The 23,454-nt window shown below is 47.1% G+C and overlaps 1 long non-coding RNA gene across 1 annotated transcript; it reads right to left on the bottom strand.

Annotated features, from left to right (window-relative positions):
* Positions 1-11,123: 11,123 nt before the first annotated feature.
* On the bottom strand, positions 11,124-14,673 carry LOC132248857 (uncharacterized). The gene is made up of 2 exons (XR_009460315.1): positions 12,910-14,673; positions 11,124-11,766 (listed from the first exon to the last, which is right to left on the bottom strand). It is a non-coding gene; the product is annotated as an uncharacterized LOC132248857 (long non-coding RNA).
* Between the last annotated feature and the right edge of the window lie 8,781 nt (positions 14,674-23,454).

The following is a 23,454-nucleotide window of genomic DNA, read 5'->3' as shown; positions in this document are numbered from 1 at the left end:
ACCTACCCAGTTATGTCACTGCCATTTCTGCCACTTCTGGACAGGTTGCAATTCTGATTCCACAGACAGTGTGAACACACAAGCATCAGCACAGCTACTGAGCATGCACAATGGGTTGTGCTTTGGTTGGACAGGTATGCAGATCTGTACGCTCACACCCGGGTGACTACAATAAGTCCCAGGACTGTAGCCAAACTAACAGGTGTTAGGTGCCAAAAGAGGTGGCCTCTCACATCTTTTCAACCTCTAATTTGGGCTCTTGCTTAGGAGACACAGGTTGTAGGCCCTTCTCACCCTGACAGGGCTTGAACCCTTAAGTTAAGCATAGTGCTCTAATTGCTAGGCTGTGCGTTAAGTTTTATCCAGACAGGCCTTTCCCCATTTCTGCTTTTGAAGTTGGCCTCTTGATTAGCTAAGAGCATGAGATATGTGCTGCCTGGAGGAAACCAATCTAAGTTAAAGGGTTTGTGGCTCAGCAAACCAAATTTTGGCCTGGAAGGGAGCAGACCCCAGTGTCTGGAATGGCACAAAAACTTTCCTACCACTCTCTTCATTTTTTCTAATGAATACTAAATGCAAGGTACAATGGGTCAGCTCCAAGGGGAGAACAAAAAAGCACCCTGTATAATAGCTGACTTGTGGCCTGGTGGTGCTTTATGCTGAGGAAAGCAAACAGAGATGTAGGTTCAAATCCTGTCTTAGTGAGAGAGATCTGGGTCTCCTGCTTCTTGGGCAGATACCCCAACCATTAGGTTATTAGCTAAGATATGGGAGGAAGGGCCCTCCTCCTTCCACTATTGTTTTCAGGGTTACAATTTTGGGACTTCGGCTCCTGTATGGAGCCGTGTACCTGCCCCAGCAGAACATGGCCTAATGCACATGGGTATAGCATCACAAATTCTGCCTGAGTGCCAAAAATGGCAGCTACACAACTGGGTAAAGAGAAATAGCATTCTGCCCTAGATGTTTTCAAAGCAGTTTTTGCTGTTTTCTTCTTATAGCGAGAATAACCATTTTGGCGCATGAGATTTCCTGTTTGGACTAATTCCTCAGGAGTATCATTAGCTGTTGGGATGCGTCCTAAATGTTAGTTGCGATCTGGAAATTTGCAATACTTTTTCCCCCACTAGATGTCAATGTTGCTTCTGCAAAGTCTCAGACCAACACAGCTACCGCATACATCCCTGAAACATGGAAGATGCTGAATTTTAGCCGATTTTTGGATTATAAACTTAATTGCAGAACAACAAGAAAGGTTTCTACACCTCCCTGCCTGCCATCTGACACCACCAGGGATGAAATCTTGCTTGATCTACACAACAAACAGCAGGCTCACAAAGAGACTCTCATGGACCCAGAGGGATAGTTTTCCAGCTTCTGCTTCCTCTGTACAAAAATGAAGTTTATTTCCTACATATGGGGATTTTTTACAATCTTGAACTTTCCCTGAGCCTGATTAAGGGTGCATGAGCCTGAAGGCTTGCAGAAAAAGATATTTTTTGCAATTTCTCAGCTGGTCTAGTAGAAGGTATCATTTTGGAACCAAGGGTTCTAGATTTTTGCCTTTCTTTTTGTCTCAGATCAACATGGCTACCACATACATCCCTGCAAAGGGTACAGCATTTGCTGGGTTTGAGAAGTTAAACTAATATTCAAGTTATTCAACAGGCATTGAAATAGTCCTGCCAATTGTATCCTCTGGAAAAAACTGTTAAAATCTAGTTCTAAGACATAGGCAGGCAAGGTTCTTTGAGTAGATGTGAGATCTTTTATTAGACCAACTGAGTTTTAAGTTGTTCTAGTTCTAAGACACAGTTTCTCAAGGATTTCTAATGCCTATGTTCATCTTACTGAACCTTCAGACGCCTTTCCTTTCCTGAAATCAGGCAGGAAACAGAGCACAGAGCAGAAAGCAGAGCAGCAGATTGGGCAGAGGAAGAGGATCTGAGCAGCAGTTGGGCAGGGTGTGCAGTTTGTTTTGCAGCATGCCTGCCAAAAAAGGCTGGCCTCCATTGTTCTAGGTACCCTAAAACAACCCAGAAAGGAAACTATGTCCAATACAAATACATTTTGCTTCTGTCTTATTAGGGAAAGGAATTTTTTAACTACTCACTCATAATCCACTTTTTTATATTGAAGGTCAATACATTTTTCATTTTTAATCTGAAATTATAGCCTTGCTTACACTTACTGTAACTTATTAAAGTAATTTGAAGTAAATATTTGATGCTGAAGCTGAAAGTTAAATCACTGAACTAAAATTTGAAGAAGTAATTGGCTAAACACCTGCAATCAGAATTTTTTGAAGTGCTGAACTACTTTTTGACAGTAGTAGGTAGAGAGAGAGCATTTCCTTCTTTTCATTGTTTTAAAGTAGTATAGTTTCATAGTAGCTAGGGTCAGGAGGGACCTGAACAGGTCATCTAGCCTGGCCCCCTGCCACAGGCAGGAATGAATGCTGGGTTCACAAGACCCCAGACAAGTGATCATCTAATGTATATATAGTATAATGACTCATTCATAGTTCAGAAACTGAGTATTAAAAAAGCAGGAGAACACAGTTTACTAATCTTTGAATAGATAGAATGAAAAAATTACCAAGTGTGATCTGACAAACTTTTTTTTCTTATGAAGACATGTAGTTTTATTGACTTAATAGCAATTTTAAGATTTTTTTAGTTTTTATTCATTAATTGTAATATCCACCCAAAGGTGGCTTGTCACAAATCATAGCTAAAAATATTATCCTATATTACAATGGTTTTCAAACTTCCTAACATCATGGAACCCTTTCATATCACTTCTTCTGCTATGGAGTGCCTACCCCATCCTAAAGACTGATGCAGAGCCAGCCTGGTGACCCAGCCCCTCAGTGGTGGTGCACGGCCTCCCAACCTGCTCTGGTTATTATCTCCAGTCTCGTTGTGGACATCGTGATGACCATGGATCATAGGAAACAGAGAAAGAGACTCCCATGCATTGTCTAATCCACCCCCTTGCTAAAGGCAAGACCAACTATGCCTAAACCAGGTGATATCTTTTACTGGACCAACTATGTAGTTGGGATAAAGTTAGACAAGCTTTCAAATGCAAAACATTCCTCATCAGGTCTCTGATCCACAGGAAGGCAGGCACAGCATAGTGAAAGAACAGCGGAGGGACAGGGCTGAGAGAAATGCTCAGGGGTAGCAGATGCACAATTAGCAAAAGAAAAGAAGCTGATTACTGGGAGATAGAGCCTCCTCCCTTTTGATGGGTCTCAATCTCACCCTCCTTGTGTGGAAAGAATTCAGGAATTGGATAAAATATAATGTGGCATGAACTCAGTATCAATGTTTAGTCCCAGTGATGATATTTTCCAGTTCCAGAGCAAATTCTTGTGTAGGGTCCTCCCCAAGTTCTTTGTAGTATTTTCTGTCAAAGAGTCACCTGTTAGCTTCATTGATGTAGTCTTGATAATTGAAGATCACTATAGCTCCACCTTTGTCTGCTGGTTTGATTACTGTTTTGCAGTTGGATCTTAGGGACAGCATGGCTTTTCTCTCTGAGGGACTATTTATGACAGATATTTGTCTCATCCAGTGGTGCCCAAAGTTTTCACCCTGCAGGCCAGATAGGCAGTGCCAGATCCATCCACAGCCCAGATCCAGCCAGTGGGCTTGATTCAGTATGGAAGGCCGGTGCAGTGGGGACCTCATCTGACCACAGGAGAGTGCGTGGCCTGACCCTGACCCAGGGAAGGAGGGGCAGGGAGTAGCCTGGCCCTGATCAGGACGTGTGGCGGGAGGGGGCAATATTTCTCCAATTAGTCAGCATCATTTTGAATTCTAAGCCTGTGTTTGCAACCTTCTTTTCATTTGCAAAAAGTAGCACCAACTTGTGCCAGTCAATAAGAAGCAACCGTTCTTCAGGAAAACAGCTAAAACCCACAAATGTGAAACAAAATTAAAATCAATGAAACTCCTGCTTGTTGAATTAAATCCTGATTAAAACTGGTGATCTAAATCAATCCACCCTGGATTAATAAACAAAGATAATTAGCATTTTAGCAGGGTGATGAATGAACTGCTTTTTTTTGCCTGTGCAGGGCTGGGTTCATTTTTTGCTTTAAGTTGCAACAGTAAAGGACTTTAATTCTTATGAAAATGAAGGACTAATAGGATTGGTAGGAGCTAGGAGCAATACATACCAGCTTCAAGCAACTTTCCTATACATTTAAGCTATGACCTACACCCTCATTCCTCTTCCATTTTTGAACGGCTCTTGAACAAATATGGAGTACATTGCCAAGCTATGTTGTGGCCTTTATTTGTATTGAATTGTTACATGGTAATAGCTGAACGTTGATATATTTAGACGTAGTTCCAGTCTCCAGCAGAAATGGAATTTTCTGCAATAAGGGTCAAACTTGTCTGCATAGGACCCAGCATTTTCTCATGGAATGATTCATTTGCCTGCTTTCATATGCACCCAGCGAGCATGTAGATATTTCCTGATCTGTTGCTGTTAACTTTCTACTGGACTGGAAACTCTTAATGGGTTTGAAAGCAATACAGTGTGCATTGCTGCCCTCTGTCTTTAGCTCTCTCTTTGGCTCTTACCTGTATACTTGGATTGCAATCTCTCTGGGGCAGGGAGTCTTTTTTTTCCGTGTTTGTAAAGCATCTAACACAATAGAAGGGTGACACCGTTCATGCACATCACCGTCATTGGGCATGGCACCACAGATTTTTGACCTCAAATGGTGCCCCTGTATTGATTGCCATCTCATCTCCTGCGTTGGTCTACCTCTTTTGTGACTCAGCAGGCATGTCTACACATGTGCTTTACAGTGGAGTAAATTAATTTGCTCTGCAGTAAAGTGTCACGTGTGCCCCTATTAGGGGGTAGTAGATTAATTTACTCTGGCATAGGATAGTCCTGTCAGATACAAGTATTATCTGACAGCAGAATAAATTAGCATGATTAAATGCATGTTTAGATGGTGACACAAACGCAAATTGCACCCAGCCAGCAAAGCCGGCAGGGGGCCAGACTCCTGCCTGCTGCTGAGCCATGTGGCATGGCAACCTCAGGACCCTTGTGGCCCAGGCAGCTCCTCCTCCACCTAATGGTGTGACCTGGACCTCAGGGCTGCACTGCTGAAGCTCCTGCCAACCCAGGCCAGCCCCCTGAGCACCATGCCCCACTGCTGCAGGCACCTGCCACCCGATACCACCATCCGGAGCCCAGGTCTGACCTGACGAGGGCCCTGCCAACTGCCTCTATGTCAAGCCCTGTACTCACTAGCACATGGGGACGGGGCCCATGAAGAAACAGTGGACCTCAAAGTCATCTGGGGGGATGTTGAGGTCCAGCAGCTGTTTGGCCAGGTGACAAGGGCCAATGTCCATGTTTATGATGACATGTCCCAGTGGATGCTGGAGCATGGATACCAGCAGTCCAGTCAACAGTGCTGGGTCAAGGCCATGACCCTGACTGCAACATCCAAACCCTTTCTGTGGGAACTGGACAGCATCCTGGCACCCACGGATGTGGGTAAGGTCCAGCATGTTTTGCAGTACAGTTGGGCTGCCAGAGCCTCAGCCAGAGGCTGTGGGCCAGGAGGACTCTCTGGGGGAGGGCACCTTGGAGCTCCCACACCAGGTCCCAGCACACTCCCCACCCTCGGCCTCACCCAGCAGCTCAGGCAGCCTGGGCCATCACCTGCACAGGCTACTCTGGCAATGGTCCACCTCTGATGAAGACAGGGTGAGGATGGGCCCTGCACAAGTCAACCCCAGCTCATCGTCAGAGGGGGCCACTTCCCGGGCAGCTGCATGCTGAGCCTCACTGCCATGGGATGCATTGGTTACTCATCTCTGCGGCCAGGGACATCATAAATTCATAGATGCTAGGGTCTTCGAGTCCACCCCACCTGCCTGGGAATGAAAGAGTGCTGGGGTCAAATGACCCCAGCCAGATGCCTATCCAGCCTTCTCTTAAAGACCCTGCAGGACCCCACTACCCACATCCTTCCAGGTCAGTACTGACCCATCTACTACCACTCTCTGAGTGTGACCCTCAAGCCAATTTGCCATCCACCAGACTGTGTAAACATCTATGTCACAGCCCTTTAATTTATTTATGAGAATGGGATGAGATACCGTATTGAAGGCCTTCCTAAAATCCAAGAAAACAACATCCACCTCTATTCCTGCGTCTAAGCATTTTGTGATCTGGTCATAAAACAAAACCAGATTATTCAGGCATAACCTGCCTGCTACGAATCCATGCTGGTTGCCCTGCTGCATTATTTTTCCTGCTGGATTCCCACAAATATGATCCTTAATAATCTTTTCAAAGACTTTTCCAAGGATGGAGGTGAGACTGACTGGCTTATAATTACCTGGATCCTCTTTCCTCCCCTTCTTGAAAATAGGGACCACATTGGCCCTTTTCCAGTTCTCCAGGACCTGACCCGAGTGCCACGGGAGCTCAAATAGCCGTGTCAGTGGTTCTGCTATGACACCGACCGATTGCTTCGGTACTCTCGGATGGAGCTCATCCGGGCCTGCTGACTTGAACACATCCAGTCCATCCAAGTGACTCTGTGCCAAGTCAGCATCGACAGTTGATGGGCTGGTGTCCCTCTGATGCCCATCTATGAACCCATTAGGAGACTTATCTTGAGCCCTGTTCGGAAACACGGAAGCAAAAAACTCATTGAATAGCTCAACCTTGTCCCCCCTGTCTGTCATTAATTGCTCCTTCTTGTTCAGCTCCTGCTTTGCCCTATGCTACCCTGCACCTTCCTTTTACTCCCTACATACCTAAAAACAGACTTTTTGTTGTCTTTAATTTGTGTTGCCAGCCTCAGCTCTGTAGTTGCTTTGGCCTTCCTAACTGCCTCCCTGCAAGTGCGGGCCAAATACGTACACTCCTGCTTGGTAGCTTCCCTATGCTTCTACCACCTATATGCCTCTTTTTTTGCGCTTCGGCTCCCTGGATTTCTCTGTTTAGCCAAGGAAGTTTTTTGGCCCCTTTCCCCCCTTTCCCTTGCACAGGAATCATCTCCCTTTGTGCCCCAAGAATCACTTCCTTCAGGAATGACCACCCTTCCTGGACTCCCATCTCGCCAATCCTCCTATCCTGCAGTGCGCCATTGACTAAACTGCTGAGCACACTGAAGTTAGCCTTCTTAAAGTCAAGCACTTCCACCCTACTAGTTATCTTACCCACTCTACACCGTATGGTAAATTCGATTAATTGGTGGTCACTGTCCCCAAGGTCCCCACTGTCGCCATAGTTCGACTGCCAGGAGCGGTTGCCACACCAGTGCAGTAAGCCTCACACTGGGTGGAGAGCCGGGGGGTGGAGCGGGGGGGAAGGGGGCGCTACAGCCACCCATGTCCATTCCAGCTCATGCAGCTGCCCACAGGCTGCATCACTGGAGCCAGAGGCCCTGCGTGGGGGTGGGTGGAGGGTGAGGGCCCTTCTTCCCTGCCCACCCCAACCCGCCTGGCCAAGCTCCCCCCGCATTCACTGGAGTTCCCCCCCACAACATGCAGGGAGGCAGGAGGCAGTTCAGGACTTCATTGAGTGCCCCACAGGTTCCCAGCTAGGTAGCCAGGGGCCTGTCACTCATGGAGAAACTCTTCAATGGCAGCAGCGTTCTCCTCCCAGCTGCAGGAGTCAGCTCATAGCGTAGGCAGAGATGTCCCTCCAGGTGGTGGCAAATATTGTGGGAAAGTGTGGGCCTGTGTGGGGCACCCTTGAAGCTCAGGGCCCCATGCCAGGTTCTCAACTGCACCCAGGGAGCTACGGCAATCATCATCAGCAGGGCATAGTGGGTTGTGCAGCCCCCAGAGTGCTTAAACAGCTTGTTGTGGTGCGCCCAAGTAATTCTGACCAGGGGTATGCTCGGGGCACAGACCGCATGCAGCAGAGGCCCTGGAGTGGGGCGCTTCTCTGGAGAGTGCTGCCGGGGGGTGGGGTGGGCATCACCAGGCCTGTATCTCAGCCAGGCAGGAGCCCCTCACCCCCAGAGCCTTGGCACCGTAGGCCTGGCAGCATGGGAACAAAGTGCCTGGCTTGTAGGGAGGAGAAGGGAGGGAGCAGCCCTGGCAGCTGTCCACAGGGGCCAGCCAAAGCCTGGCCTGGGTAGTGTATGGGGAAGTCAGGCTGCCTACGCAAGCAGCCTACCTGCCCCCACTGTGGAAGCTGGGAGGGAAGGCTCACCCAGCAGCTGCCTGTGAAAAGGCAACTTACCATGGTCCGTGGGCATCTGTGTGTGCACAGCCCCCGAACCAAGGGTGGCTAGTACACAGGCCCTCTATACAGTGCATGCTATCTCTGAAATGTTACAAACTCTCACAAGGAGACTCTCTGTCCTTGCTCTGCAGGACCAGCTGCTGGATGTGGGGGAGACCCACATGCTGCTAGTGGAGGTGGGGCTCCAAGGATGCTACCACACTCTGCTGGTATGATCCGCATGCACTGGCTCTGTCAGCACCAGAGCCAGGGCAGGATGGCTCTCCTCGAATGGCTGGTCAGCATCTCTGAGGCCTGGCTCAAGGATAGTCGTGCCTGGTGCTGCAAGGCCTGGAAGATGGACAGTGGACCATGAGGAAGCAGTCCTAAGAAGGTGCTGATAGCAAACCCAAAAGTCTTACCTAGCAGGGGAAACACCATGTATCTGGGTCCATGAAGGCAGTTTTCCTCAAGAGTTCCCAGGGATAACTCTTCTGGTGTGGTTTAGTACCACTGAGGTGTTGGGGCTTAAACACATTCCACTTTATGGAAATGGGAGGCTCCTCCCTAGCTTGCTTCTGTGGCCATATGGCTGAGGGCAGGTGAAACTTGGGGGCTTCCAAACCCCAAACCTCCGGGCTTGGGTCTGCACATAGGATGCTTGCCAAAAGACTTTGGAAATATCTGAAGCCCCTGGTGGGGGTGGAGGATGTTTGCTGGTTGTAGGCCCACTTATGGCTCTGGACTGACTAATGGATTTGGACTTGATTTGACTGATTTGGCTTGAAACACAAAAAAATTCTTTAACCAATAAAAAAAATGCAGGGTGTTCCTTGGCTTCCTGCAGAAGTAGGTGGAGGCCCAGGAGGAGCAGCACATCATGGTGTGATGAGTGGTGGAGGACAATGAGGATGACCCTGACACAGTGGTGGCCCTGGTGGTGCCTTTTGGCCCACCTGCCCCCCATGCCCCAGCCCCAGGCCCAACTGGCCCCTGGCAGCTGCTCATGGGCCTACCTCAGATCCTCGGGCTTGGGAGGAGGTGTAGCACCACTTGCAGTGGCCAGGGCCCCCAGCCTCTGCTCCAGATCCTGGGTCCCCAGCAGCCAGGCCCCCCACCTCACCCATTGCCCGCTGCTTGCCCCACGTTCATGCATCACCTGAGTAGGAGTTGGCATTGTGGGGTCAGCTCTCCATGTGGGCCCTTCTCACCACAGCCCTGTGGAGGAGGAGTGGGAAGTGGCCTGAGTGGGCTGGATAGTGCCCACCCTGGCCACCAGGCCAGCCCCTGGCTCACTGGCTTCACCATGGTGTCTGGGCCCAAGATGATGGCTGCAGAGGCTGGAGAGCCAGGTACCTCCTCTGGGCTGTATGCCCTCAGTGCCTCCTCCCCTCTGTCGCCTCTCTGGAAGTTGGAAACACACACGCTCTTCACAGTTTCACAGGATGAGGGTGCTTTACTGATGGTGCATGTTGGGTCGGGGAGGGTCTGTTGTTGGGAGAGGAGGGAAGGAGGGGGTCTGTTGTGGTGTTGTAAAGGGAAATAAAGTTTGGGTTTTGTTGCAAACTGTCCACAATGTGCATGTTCTTGGGGTTGAACTGGGGGGATAGGGTCTGCGGGTGGCTGCCTACATACCCTACTGTGGGAAGTAGACAAGGAGGTGGTCAGCAAGAACCTCATGGACACAGTGCTCTCGCTGCCATAGCCGGGGCAGGATGAGGAATGTCCATGGCATGCTGGGCACAGGATCTCAGGACAGTATTTTGGTGGGCTTTGCCAGCAGACTGCTCAGGGCCAGAGAAGCGTGTGACTGGAGAACACAGCATGGGGCAGCATTTCAAAGCATGGGGATGGTGTCCAAGTGTCTGTGCTCAGCTGTGGATGGCTGCAGGCAGCTGTGGCCAAAGCCTAGAGCTTCCTCTGGCTGAAGCAGCAGGCCAGAGCCGGCCAGAAGCATCCCTGGCCTAAACTGCTATGTTGCTCAATTTGCTTCCATCACTGGGCTCATGTTTGGCTTGGATGAGTTTATTCTAGCACAAATAGTGCTGAACTAAATTCAGTGGGCAAATACAGGTGGTCAAGCAGGGCAAGATCTCCAGGTGCTGCCTAAGTGGGGGGAATGGGCAGGAGAGAGCGGGGCTCAACTTCCGACCTCCCTGCAGCTTCTACATGGTAATTTTGGCCATCAACAGCAGCTATGGGGTTGGTGCTGACCAGAGGTTTGCTCCCAGAAACGTCTGCTGCTGCAGGGCAGGATTTTGGCTTTGGTTTCAGCAGTGGCTTCTGTGCTAATCTCTACAACAGTAGCTTGTCCTGTTACACATCTGTTGCCTACTGTTCCAGATCCATGTGCTGCTGCTGCCCAAGGTGCAGACCTGCCAACTCAAAATGACTTCCCTCCACCCCAAGCTTGAGCATCTTGGGACTCTGCTAGTCATCCATTCTTCTTTGAGCTTGCCTGCTGACAAGGCTACTTCCCTGCAATTTTAAATCCTGATAAGAGGGGCCAACAAAAGCAGTAACCCCATTTCTACCACATGAAGAGCTTCCTAGCTCAGAACACTGTTCTGGCAGTCTTTCCACCCCTTTTAAAATGAAACCTAACTCTGCTCCAAATGTGCCCAATAGCTCAAGTATCTGACCCACATCAAAGTACAGCCAGGAGAGCTAACTGAGTGCACAGGCTCCCATTGACTCCTTTTCTACCAGCGTGAGATCTATAGACAAACTGAAGTAGGGCTCCAAGGTGCAATGATAATGTACATACCTGTAATAAATAACACTTGTAACAACAATAATTCCCAACTGAATTAAGGACTATCACATACGTAGAGCTGGAAGGTCAGGTTGTCTCTCATTCACTTTGCTTTTTTTAACATAAAAAACAAATATATGTAATACAATTTATTATTTAAAAAATTCCAAAAGAAAAAAACTGCACTACACAACTCTCCCCCTTGGGAGAGGATGAAAGAAAAAATAAAACAAAACAAAAAAACCCCCACACACGACATACTAAGTCATGTTGCTTGGTACACAGCCAGCACTCAGATACTGGAGTAACGAGCCTGGTATATGAACCTATATAGAAGAGGTGATTCCCTAAAGCACAGAACTGATTCTTGAGGCCCAGATTGTCACTCTCCCTTGGTCAGTAGTTCCTTATCCGATGTGTAGTTCCCCTGATTTCAATGGAACCATTCACAGAGTGAGAACAATCCTTCAAGTTCATTGCCGTTGCTCCAGTAAAGTTTAAATCAGGCTGAGGACATACCACAGTATAAATAAGGCTGGTGAAATTTGGCCGCAGAATAAAATCGTCTGGCATGTAATAAGAATTTTTATAAGAATACATTTAAGAAGTTATGATACAGAACATGAAGCACTTCTTAAAATATAAGAGCTGTTCCAATGCAGTCTAACAGATGACTATTTTCTAAATATATCCATGATACCAAAACAAACAACACACGACATACCGGAGCAAGAGGTTACAGCAGGCTGCCTTATAAGTGCCAATTTTCCTTTTCCTTCCTGCAAAAAAAAAAAAAAAAAGTTAAATATAAGGCCTGAAATGATGAAGCAAAAAGAAAGAACATATTTGTATGTCCAGCACAGCAATGTCTTTTCATATCTGTGATGTTCTATAATGTGTGTCTCAGTTTCTCAGTAAGGTATCACATTATATTCCTAAATTTGTTAAGTTTGTGAAAGTAATACAACTAGCTTGCAATAGGTCATGCTAGTCTCAAAATCCTCCCATTAAAGCTAGCTGCAATTTTGTACCAATTTATACTGAACAATAATTCAGAGCTGAGGCCCAGTGTGAGAATTGTAACAAAAAGTTAATTACCTCTGTTGTCCTGAAGCAGTTTTCAAACTGGTACATAAATTTTACGTCTAACATATGAATGTCTCAGGTAATTTTATTTTTGTTGTTATCCATATTATGACTGATTATTAATGATCTATTTTTATTGATGATGATAATATTGGATTGATAATGATGATGACAGTGTTAACAATAATAACAATGTGAATGCTAATGGTGTTTATTTAGACTGTGTGTGTTTGGAGACCTCAATCATAACAGGACCCCGTTGTGCAAAACACTGTACAAACACAAAACCAAAAAAGTAGTCCCTTCTCTAAAAAGCTCCTAGTTTAAACAAGAGATAGTTATAGAAGAGAGTATTTCTAGGAAGCTTTATATTAATATAGCTTTAAATGTGGATTTTTCCAACAAGCTTAAATGAGTCAGGAGGTTAGAGTTAGAATCCCATTACAGTTATTGGGACCTAGGTACCAAATTCCCTTAGCTTTCTTTGAAAACCAGAGGCAAGCTAAATAAATGGAGGGAAAATAATTACTGCACTGTAAATCCTGCATATTTATCCATACGTATTTATTTAACCATGCACATTTTTACTCATAGAGCAACTCCCATCTCTCGAGTTGCACTGCTGCTGGTCTACAGATGCTAATCACTAACCATCAATACAGCAATTCAGGACGACAACAACAAGAAGAGAGGGTCCACAAACAATGAACTGGTTTACCTCTGCTTTAGGATTAAGTAACTGACCACTTTCCTAATCTACTTTCTCTGCTTTACATTGAATTGCAAGCCTGCTATTTCAGTTGGTTATAAATGGCACAAAAAACCCCACAACTTACCTTTTTATTTGTTTAAGCTTTAAACACTGTTATGGGCTATGTTTTCACTTGACAGGTCCGTGTGTGAAGACTCTTTCTCCTGTGCCCCGTGGAGTCCTGGCATGCTTGGGCTGTGTGCTGAGAACACAACTTGCCACTTAGAGCTGAAGTTTATCTTTCGGTAGGCTCTGGAAGACTGCTTTATGAGCTGATTTGGCAGTGAGTAAACACCTATAAAGTGGTGCTTGCATGACTTTAGGGATCTAAAATTCTCTTTCCTAGTAAGGAACTAGCAGCATAAGCAAAGAAAAATAAGTGCCTATTCAAAGAAAGTCATTGTCTATTAATTACCAAGAGCTCAGTCGGTGGCCACAACTTTTGTTGCTTGACTATCACTTCCATCACCTAGTCTCACCTTTAATTGTTTGCAAGGCATCTGTCCAATAATGTTACTTAGTATTTATGCAGCACTTTGTATCTTCAAAATGTATACAAACTAATCAAGTGTGCTAATTTAGATTACAAATACATTGGGCAAGGACCTCTTTGTGTTTTCTAAGCCATGATATGTATCTATCACACTATATAATTTATAATAATGAAGTACTGATCTAACGTCTACTGAAATCAATGGAAAGGCTTCCAGTGATTTCAATGAGAGTTGTAAATTAAGCAAGAGAATTTTTATATAATTCTCTGTAAAGTGGTAATTGGGGCCCAGACCATCAATGCACCTCCCTGCTGGTACCAATACTGGGTGTTCTAGTGTAGATGAGATGCTGATAGCTCTAAGGGTAAGAAAACAAGTAATTAATTACATGACCTCTATCACCACAATCCCTACTACTGCTCGCAGTGATGGAGCTGCACGGGTGAGTTGTATCTACCCACCTTGCAAAAGTAGAAAAGGCCACATAAAATCTTGTGGTCTTGGGATTTTAAGCTGAGCCAAATCATGTTACAAACCAGAGACAGACACTGTTCCTTAAAATGGCTAGAATGCAGCAATTGCATGTGGCATGCTAAACCTGTTGCTTAAGAATGACTTAAATCATACTACTCTGAGCTGATGTAGTTACCATGTGCAGGATTTTGACTCTTCTTTTCATAATGTCATATGGAAATTTCCTAACCACTGTACTCCAGGGCTAACTTAAGGCACAGACGGAAATGCAGCCCATGGGTCTAATTCATAGTACTTCACAGAAAATGCTATGAATTAAACCAATTCTCCAGACCCAAAAGACGTTAGCTGTTGGGTCATGAGGGTAGAGGAAATGAAGCTTTACTTCTGATCCAATCCAGGGAGAGAGACTGCATCTCTGCAGCCTCTTCCCCTAGCTCTGTCCCCCCGAGCTCCCATTCTATCTCAGGATGGGAGTGGGAGAAGGCAGGGGAGGAGGGTCTAGTGGAAGTGGTAGATTGGAGCCCCCTGCCTTGGGGGGGGTTGCAGTCTACCCACCCCACCCTCCAGTGCTGGCTGGGCAACCCCAGAATAAGATCCCTCTGCTTTCTTCCCTCCTTCCATTCTGAAAACAGCATTTGTAGCACAGATGGGCTACATCAGCTGAGCCCTGCTCCCAGTGTGTGCAGGCAAAGGTTAATGAAGGAATGCCTTGGAGCACCTTCATCTGAACCATAATGACGGTTCAGATTGTCATGGGGTCAGGCCCTTTTAAAGCATGGAGAAGCTATGCACTTGTGTTTGGTCATAGCTGTAGAGTGCTGTCAGGGCCCAAATTAAGCAAAAATTTGTCCCTTCTGTCTGCATCTTTAAGCTGCATAACTAACTATATGTCTTAAATTGTATTAATACCAACTATGTACATATGTAGCCACCATGCATGGAGCCCTATATTGTCTTCCAGCTCTATGAAGCCATGTAATAACCATGTTGTTTTTAACATTTTCTAAATAAAGATTTAAATTTGGTCTTGTCCACATAAGAAAGATCATATCATGTTAAGCTGCAGTTGGAGCAGAACCATATTTATTGTGAAGATGGGGGCCCTAATGTCATAGTTGTTTTAAGAACAAGTCATTCATCAGGTAAATGCTAACTGTGACCCATTTGGGGATACAATATCTTGATTCCTAGATTGATCTGATTAAAACCAGACTAGCACTGAAGTATTCATACATTATCCCTGCGTATGTACAATAAGCTTGCTTTAAGGATTGATTTGGACAGACATTCAAGTGATCATGCACTATGTCCAGATTGATTTACTGCAAAAGTCTTTGGGGCAGGGCCCTGGTCTTCAACCTGCCTGCAAAATGTCAAACATGACTGTAGTAGGCTTGTGGCTACAGGGACAGCTGTACGTTCCCTACTGGGCTTAGGCTTGAGTGTAGCTCTCCATTTTTCTCTTTCCTGACATGACTTATTAGAGCTTATTAAAACCTGCCATGCCCTGCCATGTTCTTACTAGAGACAGTGTAAGGGAGGCTTTAGAAACTGTAAGGGAGATCTTTAGAAAGACCCTGAGTCTGCACAAATCTTTGGGCCTATGCTGGACCCCCTTCACCTCAGCTCAGTCATCAAGCCTAATAAGCCTTGCTTGGCTTGATTATGCCCCTGCAGGGCACCTGTAGCCTAAGGGCAAATTGTGTGGCTCTGTTCCTTCCCTACACCACACCCCAAACCTCATGGGTGTTTATCTCACTGATGACCCGTGGTCCTACATGCATCCCCTTCTCTGGGCCTTGATCTGGCTTTCAGCCCCCCTCCAGGCTCATAGACCCTCTAGTCTGGTTCAGCTTCCTCTGGGTCCATGGACCTTCTTGTCCAGCTCAGCCCTTCCTAGGCTCGCAGACTTGCTAGTCTGGCTTGGCCCTTTCTGGGCTTCTGGACCTGCTAGTCTGAGTCTCTAAATAAGCCTTGAGCCTGCCCCAGCAGAACTCAAGGCTAACTTTGCAACTAAATCAAAGTACCTGCATCCTTTAGCAGGCACCCAAAGCCTCTCTGGGCTTAACATAAAACTAAGGCTACCTGCATATAGATGGGTACCCCCTCTGCCCCAGGGACCTTCCCTTGTTTCCCCGTTTGCAGAGTTTCTCATTTGGCTCCATTGTCAGCTCAGGAGTCCTGCTGCTCTGCTGTCAGGAGCTTCTCACTTAACAACTGGCAGGGCAAGACTGCCCAATTGGTGCAGGCTCTGGGCTTATATAGCTCAACCCTGAGCCCTCTTCTGGTCAGCTGAGTTTCTCATTAGCCCCCTGCACCACATGCAAGCAGCCTGTCAGGCTCCTTGCTCCCATGAAGGAGCAGGCATACCCCAGTACCCTGCTACAACATTATTACTACACAAACTAGTACCATTTATGTAACAAATAACCTCACTACACATACACCCCCCAGATGGAAGTTAAATCTGTGTACTGTAAGAACAGAGTGAATCATATTAGGTGTTGCCAAGGAAAGCCTGTCAAGTTGTAACTGGCTAAACTGGCACTCCCATGATGTTATAACATTCTCAACTTGCAGCAAAATGAGTCTGCAAAAAGTGTGGACTTCACCTGTCTTGAAAAAATACATGGCAGAAAAAGCGGAGGACCACATTTGGCAGACCTTGTGAGGTCAATGGAAGTTTAGCTTGCGGGAGCAGCAGTAAAGGCTGCTAGATTTTGCCTGGAGAAGTTACTTCAGGTATGGGTCCTAGTTCCTTTCCATTTATTTAAATCACTTGCTGTTTTACCAATTATTTTAAGGGAATCAAAGAACATAAAGGAATTCCTTCAGTTCTTGCTACCAAATACCCACTTTGTGGTGTAGGTTTGGGAGGGAACTAGCTGCATCAGCACTGGTGGGAGATGACTTTCCAAAAGCTGCTTTTGTCTGTATAGCCAAGTGTTCATATCTATACTGATGGTGAGATCAAACCCCATTCTATATATTTATATCCTTTCACTGCTTTGTTATGAGTATAATCAAAAGCTGCCAATGACTATTTTAGTTATTTTTGGATACCCCTGTTCCACCTGATACCCACACATCTCTTATTATCCACAAATGGGTGTTGCAACATGTAAAATTTCATGTTGCATGGGCATAATACAATCATTTAGTCCAAAAATAGATGTACATGTAGGCTGGCAGCCAAGTTGGTGTGACTACATTTGAGCTTGCAAGCCAAGCAGACTGATCATTTGATGTGCCTAGTAGATCATGGACTTGGGTCCATCAAGGAAGAACTATAAGCCTTCTATAACTATATTATAAAACTATATTATAGAATATATAATATTATTACATATAATTATCATATTATATATAATAACCATATATAATATAATATAATGTATATAATAACTATGATTATATTATATAATATATGTAACTATATTTCTTCTGCAGGCTGAGCTCCACGCTTCTTGCCCAGGGGCTCCTGGCTCCTTTCCCTGATGTCTCCCACCCCCTGCATGCTAGGCTCTACATAGATTAGGGCCCTGCCACAGGTTCACACTCAAGCTGGATAGAAGCCCCTCCTAGAGGAAGACTCAGGAGGTACTGAGGTGGGCTTAATGCTGGGATGGGCAAAATATGGCCCATGGGCCAGATCTGGCCCACCAGCAGATTTGATCAAGCCCATGGGTGGATGGTCAATAACTCATTGGATTTGGCTTGTGGGCAGCTGGTGGCTCCAGCTGCCATGTGGTGCTGGGTAGGCAGGTGAGTGGGACTGCTTGCACCCAGCAGCATCAGCTGATATGGCAGCATCAGCTGTGGACCCAGGTAGGGCAGTGGGTGAGCAGTGGTGTCAGATGTGGATGCTGCCAGCAGTGTTCAGCCCTAACACAGAACCTGCCGGCTGTGTCCACTGGTGCTGCTGCCCTCCCAGCACAGTGGAAGTTCCCGTCTGGAGCCCTGACCTGGAGCCTGCTGGCAGTGTCAGCCATGGACGCAGCAGGAGCTACAGTGGCAAGCGGCAGCATCAGCTGTGATACCACTGGCAGGCTCCGCATCTGGGCTCTGGAACCTGCTGGCTGCACCCACAACTGATGCCATCACTTGCCCGCTATGGGGGAAGACCCAGCCTGGGTCCACAGCTGAGCTTTGGGGCACCTGGTGAACTACAGTTCCAGCTGGGCTCTGGAAGAAAGGAGGAAGGGGAAAGAGAGATGGAGAGAGGAGAGGATCATAGAAAATGAAGGTTGGGAAGAGACCTCAGGAGGTCATCTAGTCCAACCCCCTACTCAAAGCAGGAGTATCCCCAACTAGATCATCTCAGCCAGGGCTTTATTGAGCTGGACCTTAAAACCCCCCAGGGATAGAGATTCCACCACCTCTCCAGGTAATCTGTTCTAGTGCTTTACCACCCTCCTCATAAGGAAGTTTTTCCTAATATCCAATCTAAACCGCCCTCGTTGTACTTGAGATTGTTGCTCCTTGTTCTGTTATCTGCCACCATGGAGAACAGTCCAGCTCCATCCTCTTTGTAACTACCCTTCAGTAGTTAAACGCTGCTATCAAATTCCCCCTCAATTTTCTCTTCCGCAGACCTAAATAAGCCCAGTTCCCTCAGCCTCTCCTCAGAAGTCGCATGCCCCAGCCCCATCACCATTTTCTTTGCCCTCTGCTGGACTCTTTCCAATTTGCCCACATCCTTTCTATAGTGGGGGGCACAAAATTGGACACAGTACTTCAGATGTGGCCTCCCTAGTGCTGAAGCGGGAAAGAATCACTTCCTTCAACCTGTTGACAATGCTCCTACTACCGCAGCCCAGTATGCCATTAGCTTTCTTGGCAACAAAGGCACGCTGTTGGCTCATATCCAGCTTATTGCCCACTGTAACCCCCAGGTCCTGTTCGGCAGAGCTGATGCTTAGTTAGTCCCAAGCCTGTACCGGTGCATGGGACTGTTCCATCCTACATGAAGGACTTTGCACTTGTTCTTGCTGAACCTAATGAGATTTCTTTTGGCTTAATTGTCCAATTTGTCTAGGTCACTCTAAATCCTAGCCTTACCCAGCATGGTGTCACTATTCCCCCCCAGTATGGTGTTATCCATGAACTTGCTGAGGATGCAGTCTATCCCATCTTCCATATTGTGTTAATGAAGGTATTGAACAAAACTGGCCCCAGGACCGACTCCCAGGGCACTCCACTTGATACTGGCTGCTATCTAGACCTTGAGCTGCTGATCACTACTGATTGAGCCTGACGATCCAGCCAGCTTTATATCCACCTTACAGTCTATTCATCCAACCCATATTTTGTCAGCTTGCTTGCAAGAATGCTGTGGGACACTATATCAAAAGCCCTGCTAAAGTCAAGGTATATCATGTCTATTGTCATCTCATCACAGAAGGCAATGAGGTTGGGCAAGCATGACTTGCCCTTGGTGAATCCATGCTGACTATTCCTAATCACTTCCTTTTCTTCCAAGAAATATTTTCCTTGAGGACTGGTTTCCTTTCCAGGGACTGAGGTGAGGCTGACCAGTCTGTAGTTCCCTGGATCCTCCTTTTCCCCTTTCTTAAAGATGGCTACTATATTTGCCCTTTTCCAAATGCCTGGGGCCTCCCCGTCACCATCAATTTTCAAAGATGATGGACAGCGGCTCTGCAATCACATCAGCACTTTTGGATGCATCCCATCCAGCTCCATGGACTTGTAAATGTCCAGCTTTTCTAAACAGTCCCTAACCTGCTCTTTCACCACTGTTGGCTGCTCACCTCCTCCCCAAACTGTGCTGCCAGGTGCAGTAGTCTGGGAGCTGACCTTGCCTGTGAACACTGTGGTGAAAAGGCACTTCAGCCTTTTCTGCATCCTCTGTCACTAGGTTGTATCCCCCATTCAGTAAGGGACCCACACTTTCCCTGATCCTCCTCTTGCTACTGACATACTTATAGCAACTCTTCTTGTTACCCTTCACGTCCCTTGCTCGCTGCAACTCCTCTTGTGCTTTGGCTTTCCTAATTTCATCCCTATGTGCCTGAGCAATACTTTTATACTCCTCCTTAGTCATCTGTCCAAGCGTCCACTTCTTGTAAACTTCCTTTTTTGGGTTGAGCTCACTGAGGAGTTCCCTGCTAAGCCAAGCTGGTTTTCTGCCACACTTATAGTTTGTAAGGCTGGAAGGGACCTCGGAAGATCATCAGGTTCAGCCCCCTGCACCAAGCAGGAAACACAACGGGGGTCGGGTGACCCCAGCAACGTGACAGTCTAGTCTCCTCTTGAAGATTTCCAGGGTAGGTGATTGTAGCACCTCTGGAGGGAGCTTATTCCACAGTCTGGACACCCGAACTGTGAAGAAGTTTTTCCTAATTCATAGATTCATAGATGCCAGGGTTGGAAGGGACCTCAACAGATCATTGAGTCTGACTCCCTGCCCTGGGCAGGCAAGAGTGCTGGGGTCACATGAGCCCAGCCAGATGTCTATCCAGCCTTCTCTTAAAGACCCCCAAGATAGGGGAGAGCACCACCTCCTTTGGAAGCCCATTCCAAATTTTGGCCACCCTTACCATGAAGAAGTTTTTCCTGATATCTAGCCTAAATCTGCTCTCTGTCAGTTTGTGACCATTGTTCCTTGTTACCCCAAGAGGCGCCCTGGTGAACAGAGCATCTCCAGTTCCTTGCTGCATCCCCCTAATGAATTTGTAGGCAGCCACAAGATCCTTCTCTTGTGGAGGCTGAAGAGGTCCAAGTCCCTCAGTCTCTCCTCATAGGACTTGTCCTGTAAGCCTCTCACCAGATGAGTGGCCCTCCTCTGGACCCTTGTGCATCTATCAACATCCTTCTTGAAGTACAGCGCCCAGAACCGGACGTAGTGCTCCAACTGCGGTCTGACCAATGCCACATAGAGGGAAAGTATCACCTCCTTGGGTCTATTTGTCATGCATCTGCTGATGCATGATAATGTGCGGTTAGCTTTGCTGATGATTTCGTCACACTGATGACTCACGTTCATCTTGGAGTCCACTATGACTCCGAGATCCCTTTCCATTCCTGTGCTGCTGAGAGAGTCATTTCCCAGCCAGTAGGTGTGCTGGATATTTTTGCGCCCTAGGTTCAGCATTCTGCATTTGTCCTTGTTGTACTGCACCCTACTGTGTACTGCCCCCTTGTCTAACCTATCCAGGTCTACCTGCAATCCAGAGTGTGCACTTCACCCCACAATTTAGTATCATACGCCAACTTGGAGAGTGTACACTTCACACCCACATCCAAGTCACTGATGAAGACATTGAAGAGTACAGGTCCAAGGACTGAGCCCTGCAGGACCCCACTACCCACATCCTTCCAGGTCGATACTGACCTGTCTACTACCACTCTCTGAGTGGGACCCTCAAGTCAATTTGCCACCCACTGGACCATGTAAACATCTCTGTCACAGCCTCTTAATTTATTTATGAGAATAGGATGAGATACCATATCAAAGGCCTTGCTAAAGTATAAGAAAATGACATCCACCTCTACTCCTGCGTCTAAGCATTTTGTGACCCTGTCATAAAACAAAATCAGATTGGACAGGCATGATCTACCTGCTACAACTCCATGCTGGTTGCCCTGCTGCATTATTTTTCCCACTGGACTCGCACAAATATGATCCTTCATAATCTTTTCAAAGACCTTTCCAAGGATGGAGGTGAGACTGACTGGCCTATAATTCCTTGGATCCTTCTTCCTCCCCTTCTTGAAAATAGGGACTACATTGGCTCTTTTCCAGTTCTCCAGGACCTGACCCGAGTGCCACAAGTGCTCAAACAGCCGTGTCAGTGGTTCTGCTATGACACCGGCCAATTGCTTCAGTACTCTCGGATGGAGCTCATCCGGGCCTGCTGACTTAAACACGTCCAGTCCATGCAAGTGAGTCTGCACCAAGTTAGCATTGACAGTTGGTGGGCTGGTGTCCCTCTGATGCCCATCTATGAACCCATTAGGAGACTTATCTTGAGCCCTGTTCAGGAACACCGAGGCAAAAAACTCATTGAATAGCTCAACCTTGTCCCCCCTGTCTGTCACTAATTGCTCCTTCTTGTTCAGTAGGGCTGCCCTGCGCATTCCTTTTTACTCCCTTTTTACTCCCTACATACCTAAAAACAGACTTTTTGTTGTCTTTAATTTGTGTTGCCAGCCTCAGCTCTGTAGTTGCTTTGGCCTTCCTAACTGCCTCCCTGAAAGCATGGGCCAAGTAGCTATACTCCTCCTTGGTAGCTTCCCCCTGCGTCCACCGCCTATCTACCTCTTTTTTTGCCTTTTGGCTCCCCTGGATTTCCCCGTTTAGCCCAAAAGTTTTTTGGCTCCTTTTCTCCTTTTCCCTCATACTGGGATAGTCTGCCTCTGCATCCAAAGGATCACATCCTTTAGGAACGACCATCCTTCCTGGACTCCCCTCTCGCCAATACTCCTATCTTGCAGTGTGTCATTGACTGAGCTCCTGAGCACACTGAAGTTAGCCTTCTTAAAGTCATGCACTTCCACCCTACCAGTTACCTTACTCACCCTAAGCCATATGGTGGATTTGACTGATTGGTGGTCACTGTCCCCAACGTGACCACGAATCTGCAGCTCCCCTACCAGCTCCTCTCCCGTAGCCAACACCAATGCAGTAAGGCATTCCCGCTAGTGGGACCGTATCCCTCCTTTGTTAGGTCCTGCATGCAGGTTAAGCGTTGAGCCTGAATTGATCTTCCAGGAGTAGAGCAGAAGAATCATCTCCTTGATTTTGCTGGAGATGCATCGATTGATGCATGCCGGAGTACACTTGCATTTGCTAGTTTTTCTGTACGTCCAGGTGGCTTGCTCCTGTGACCCCAGTAAGGTTTCTTTAAAATACAACCAGTTTTCCTGGGACATTTTTACACATGCATGCATTGCAGTGCCAGGCACTTTGGAAAGCACCCAGTGCTGTGATGCGTACAGGTGTATAAGCAGCGAAACGCACATCAGCACTGAGAAAATGGCAGTGGCGTGCTTTTGACCTAAAACACATTGGAGGGGCTTTAGTTCAAACGCGCACTGCTGCCATTTTCTGCACACGGACACGCACTTTGCCACTTAAACAAGTCCACGTGGCGCAGTGCAGTTTGCTTTAGCTTGTGTGTGGAGCAGACTCGATTAATGGAGTCTGCTCCAAAGTGGCGGATCTATGTGTATAAATGCTCCTGGACTCCTTTCCCCTTCAGTCTGGCCTCCCAGTGGATCCTGCCCATCAGTTCCCCGAGCGAGCTCAAGTCTGCTTTTCTGAAATCCAGGGACTGTACACTACTGCTCTCCTTCCTTCCTTTCCTCAGGATCCTGAACTAGATCATCTCATAGTTTCTGGTGCCTAAGTTGCCATCCATTTCTACATCCCCCACCAATTCCCTCCCTGCTTGTGAGCAGCAGAAGAGACAGAGACAGAGACAGAGACAGAGAGGGACGTGGCCCTCCACAGGTCTATTTGTCATCCTTCAGGGGGTGGGCCTACACCCACCAAGTAACCTTTTAGCCCCCCTCAGGCAGGGAGGCGACAGCAAAGTATGACAATAGATGACCTGGGACAACTCGTTAAAAACCAGGGACAGGTCCTAGGTTCATCAGAGCGCCAAGGGGGGCCGAGGAGCAGAGCCCGGCGGCTG

This window comes from Alligator mississippiensis, chromosome 2 (genome assembly GCF_030867095.1).
Source record: "Alligator mississippiensis isolate rAllMis1 chromosome 2, rAllMis1, whole genome shotgun sequence".
Lineage (NCBI taxonomy): Eukaryota > Metazoa > Chordata > Crocodylia > Alligatoridae > Alligator > Alligator mississippiensis.
Note: the sequence above shows the minus strand (reverse complement) of the source record. Positions and strands in the feature narration are given on the sequence as shown.